This window comes from Ictalurus furcatus, chromosome 11, assembly GCF_023375685.1.
Source record: "Ictalurus furcatus strain D&B chromosome 11, Billie_1.0, whole genome shotgun sequence".
NCBI lineage: Eukaryota > Metazoa > Chordata > Actinopteri > Siluriformes > Ictaluridae > Ictalurus > Ictalurus furcatus.
Genome location: NC_071265.1, coordinates 11,615,001 through 11,619,929, shown reverse-complemented (window position 1 = coordinate 11,619,929; position 4,929 = coordinate 11,615,001). Strand labels below are relative to the sequence as shown.

The window sequence follows — 4,929 nt, the reverse complement described above, 5'->3', positions numbered from 1 at the left end:
TAGATTCCAGGCCAATGCCAACTGAGATTTGGAGATGTTTGTGTTGCAAGAGCCTTCACCCAAAGAACTTTACAAGCCTTATCAATTCTGCCCAAACTAGAGTACTCCATGCTGCTGAAATATGGAAGAGACTTAGGATTCTCCTTTTCAATTCTGAAACCAAATTGCTGAATCAGCACAATACTTACCTGAAGAGCTCACTCTGCGAAGTCTTTGAAGTCTGGATTCGATTCCCTGCCCTGCCAATGCACAGCAGAGTTTTGCATATTGAGCCTTCACCCAAAGCACTTCACAAGCCTTATCAATTCTGCCCAAACTAGGGTAGTGGACGAACTCCATGCTGCTGAAATATACAAGAGATTCTCCTTTAGACTTTTAAACCAAATTGCTGAAGCAGCACAATACTCAGCTGTAAATCACACTCTGTGAAGTCTGTGGACTTTTAAGATAAGCATTGGTTCAGAGGTAGAATTCTCACCTGCCAGGAGGTGGCCAGTCGCACGTAGATGTAGAACACTGACTAGCCAATAGAAAGTGAGGAAAATCTGGGAGGCGGGTTGGACGAACCTAACGTAAAAACATTGCTCCGAATCCCACCTCGGTTAAAATCTGATTTAAAAAAAACTTGTTTTAATGTCGAATCCATAAAAATATGATAAACATATGAAAACAATAAGATGTAAAAAAAAAAAAAAAAAAAAATTATAATAAAAGTTATTTCCCAAGAGTTTTCTTTGTTTATGGTGAGCAAAATGTAAAAATGATCATTAATAAACAATTATTGATGGGGACATTGTCATTAGTAGTTACTATTTCAAATATTTAGATATTCATATTTAAAATGAACACACCATACAACATTTTGATGTTTTGATCATGTTTTAGTATATTTTTATTATATTATCTGTTACATATTGTAGCTCCTCTTTTTTTTAAAGAGGAATTGTCAACATTTACTATTTTGATTGAGGAGAACATGAAATTAACAGTTTGCCAAAATTAAAATAACTTTCTAAATAATATATGCAGAGTGTGTTATAGTAAGTTATTGAAAATGTATTGCAAATAAGGACTAAGAGTTTAAAAACTTCTACAAATACAAGATAGGTAAAACATATTTACAAATACACAGGACAATTTTGTTTTTTTTAAATACAATGTTGTCTATACACAATTCCACAATGGTAAAGAGAGAGAGAGAGAGAGAGAGAGAGAGAGAGAGAGAGAGAGCACAGCACAAATAGAATGAGGTTCATGGACAACAGTATTACACAGGATTTGTAACTATTTACCAAAATCCAAGCTTGTGCTTGGCTTGGAATCAGACGTGCCATGCACAGACCTTAAACACTGTGTTTCACAACAAAGTTATTTTCTCTTTTCAACAATCCACCTCTGCCTCTTAGCCTCATAGAATGAGGACTGCTGAAACTCTGCCCATGTCATCTCTGCATTCATTCCCTGTGCCTGATACAGGGAGAGCCCTTTAGCAGGACAGTAAATGTATTTGCCTGCCACTCCAGGGAAACCAGTGTGGATATGAGGGCTATTGGGTCCTTGTTTTAGTGCCTGGTGGCAGAACCTGCACAGATGACCAGAAGGCCCTCTGCAGAGTATGCCTCAAAGACTTTCCTGGAGCAGTAGAAATATTTAACATCACCAGCCTGATAAGAGAAATGTACAGAGGAGTCATCACCCAAGTAACGAGAATTTGGAAGACCACAAGCTAAACAGGATCCAATTAGTTTTTTTGGTGTCTTCTCAACTGCTGCCTGTGTCAGAGGTACATCTTTAGGAACACCACTTGCAGGTGGATTGAACGGAGCGGGTGGCTGTATTGTTCCTGACCACATCTTCTCTTTGAGGTGTTGACTGCTCTTGCAAAGAATGATTGTCCTTAATCCTTCTTTCCTCTTCAGATGGGTCCCGACGTAAATGACCTGATGGGCCTCTCCTGAAGGACAACTTCATGCTGATAGCTTGAGTAGTACCCATAAATATGAACAATTAACATAAATAAATATATAAAAAAGTCATTTACATAGTTATGCATAATGTTAGGTAAAGTAAAAATATGGTAATTGATTCTTTTAAAATGACTTGACAGGTTTCATGTTAGATTAAAAGATCAATGACCCAACATTGAATTATGCAACTATTGAAAAGACACACATCTACTCTAATATATTCTAACCTAATCTAAAATAATTGTGTGATCTACTCATTTTTACCAAAAGACTTTATTTTACCGTGTGTTTGACTACAATTGACCCTACATATATAGTTACAAACCATTCTAATGATATTCATAATATACCAATGTTTCTTTTGAGTAAATAAGTAATTTTGTTATTTATAAGTCGATTTGATAAAAAAGTCTGCTAAATGAATAAACGTAAACGTAAGTGTACAGTTCACTTTACCTGCTGCCTAATAGCGCTTTTTTTCTCTCAGGTAAAATGATGAATGTTAATTGCTGTCTGGGGAAAAAAAGAAAAACAAAAAGAGATGAAAGCCAAAAAAATTAAGCCAATAAAGTATTAACTGGCTTTTGCGGCAGCGGAGGCAATTCAAAATGTAGATCTTCAAAAAAAAAAAACTAAAAGAAAAAACACCAAGCTTCGGAACAGCGCCATGGAATCAACATGTGGCAAAAAATATATTGCATCCGTTGTGATAAGGACTACCATCGAGAATTAACTGGAAAAGTTAAGGAAAGTTGAGCATAACTATTTTCCGCTCTGGGGAGGCTGGCAGCGGTGGGAACCCACGCCTCCAAAGAGACTGGAGCCTAAACCCTAAACCCAGCGAAACAGGCCCAAACTGTAATGTTACCACCACCATTTTTCAGAAATGGGATACGGGTCTTATGCTGGATTGCAGTGTTTTCCTTCCCCCGAACATAACCCTTCTCATTTAAACCAAAAAGTTCTAGTTTGGTCTCGCCTGTCCACAAAACGTTTTTTCCAGTAGCCTTGTGTCTTGTCCATGTGATCTTTAGCAAACTGCATGCGGGAAGCAATGTTCTTTATGGAAAGCAGTGGCTTTCTCCTTGCAATCCTGCCATGCACACCATTGTTGTTCAGTGTACTCATTATGGTGAACTCATGAACATTAACATTTGCCAATGCGAGAGAGGCCTTTAGTTGCTTAGAAGTTACCCTGGGATCCATTGTGACCTCGTGGACTATTACATGTCTTGCTCTTGGAGTGATGTTTGTTGGTTGACCACGCCTGGGGAGGGTAACCATGCTCGTGAATTTCCTTCATTTGTACACAATCTGTCTGACTGTGGATAGGTGGAGTCCAAAAACTTTAGAGATGGCTTTTTGACCTTTTTCAGCCTGATGAGCATCAAAAACTCTTTTTCTGAGATCCTCACAAATTTCCTTTTTTCATACCATGATACACTTCCACAAACATATGTTGTGAAGATCAGACTTTGATAGATCCCTGTTCTTCAAATAAGACAGGGTGCTCACTCACACCTGATTGTCATCCCATTGATTGAAAACACCTGACCCTAATTTCCCCTTCAAACTAACTGCTCATGCAGACGCCAACAATGTCTGCACCAAGCATGCTTCCTTTACAGAATGCACTTAAGAAAGGTCTTTACAAGAAAAATAGGATCCAAACCCATATGGGCTGTGCACAGCGGATTGGCAGTTCATCACCTTAACCTCTTGCTGACATAGCTCACGCATATGAAATTACATCCCAGTCTATGGAGCAAAAAAGAGGTTTCGGTGCAGGTTCTTTGCCACTGTTGTCTGGACTGCGGAATGCATTCTGCGTTGACGGACCTCCAGAGACGCAAGAGCCTTACAGCAGCTGTGGCCAAAATACAGCTCACGGTTGCGAAACACATAGCCACAATGCTAGCTTTTCACATTTCTCCACCCTCTCTAGCGCTAGCTCATGGATCTGTACAAAGCTTTCCGTTTGTAGGCCTTGGTGTGAGACAGACTGCAACAAAGCCAGACATTGTTGTAAAGAGGAGGCAATACAACACGTTTGCAATGAGATTCAAACCCACACGTGCAGAGCACAACGGATTAGCAGTCCATCGCCTTAACCTCTCGGCCACCTCATCCAAGGCCTGCTATTTTTAATGAAAACTAGGCAAAGAAGGGTTTAATGTTAGCTAACTAGGTGACTGCTTCTCAAATAGATTTTATTCAAGTCTTGAGGTACGAGCTGTGCCGTCATATAAACTGAAGGCTGACGATGCGGCGAGACGGCCCAAAGTTCTCACAGAACGGGACAATTCCATAGTTGACCTGTCGCAATGCAATCCAATCCTTGGGTGGCTAGGTACCGACTACCTATGGACTGCCCATCTCAGCGAGTTAAATTTCTTTGGAAAATGTAACTTTTACCCGTGACCCTGAAAAGGATTAAGCGGTATAGAGGATGGATGGATGGAAATGTAACTTTTATTCTTACCTGGATATGCACAACGACTGTGGAAAAGGGGGGCATGAACTGAACGTTCGTGAGGCAGCATGCTACATTGTGTATAGCATGAAAGCATGGGAGCCAAAACCTGCATAAAGCCTTTGGAGACAAGGCATCATCCACCCTGGCAGCAGTGGGATTTGAACCCACACCTCCGAAGAGACTGGAGCCTAAACCCAGCGCCTTGGACCACTCGGCCACGCTACCCAAGGATGATGTGGTGGTTTACCCATTCATATTAAGAAGGTGACCAGGTAATTCCACCGGACAACAAGAACTCTGGCATGGGCGTGACAAATGGGCTGTTGTAAGACTCAAGTGCCTTTCGTTTAACCAGCTCTGGAGGAGACATCTAACCATTTCCAGCTGAAGACAGAGCTAAGGCGTGGTCTTTTGGACGCGATTTGTCTAGGCTTAAGACCCCATGGTCCACGGTCACATCGGTAGTGTTTGCGGAAGAGCTCTTCT

At 40.6% G+C, this 4,929-nt stretch overlaps 1 long non-coding RNA gene and 1 other non-coding gene across 2 annotated transcripts in view; both read right to left on the bottom strand.

The window, feature by feature from the left end:
- Window positions 1-866: 866 nt before the first annotated feature.
- The window catches only part of LOC128615153 (uncharacterized), an 11,331-nt gene continuing 7,268 nt past the window's right edge, over window positions 867-4,929 (bottom strand). The window contains exon 8 of the long non-coding RNA XR_008387152.1: window positions 867-2,480. This is a non-coding gene — a long non-coding RNA (uncharacterized LOC128615153). The remainder of the gene's footprint in view (window positions 2,481-4,929) is intronic.
- On the bottom strand, window positions 4,587-4,668 carry trnal-uag (transfer RNA leucine (anticodon UAG)). The gene has a single exon. It is a non-coding gene; the product is annotated as a tRNA-Leu (tRNA).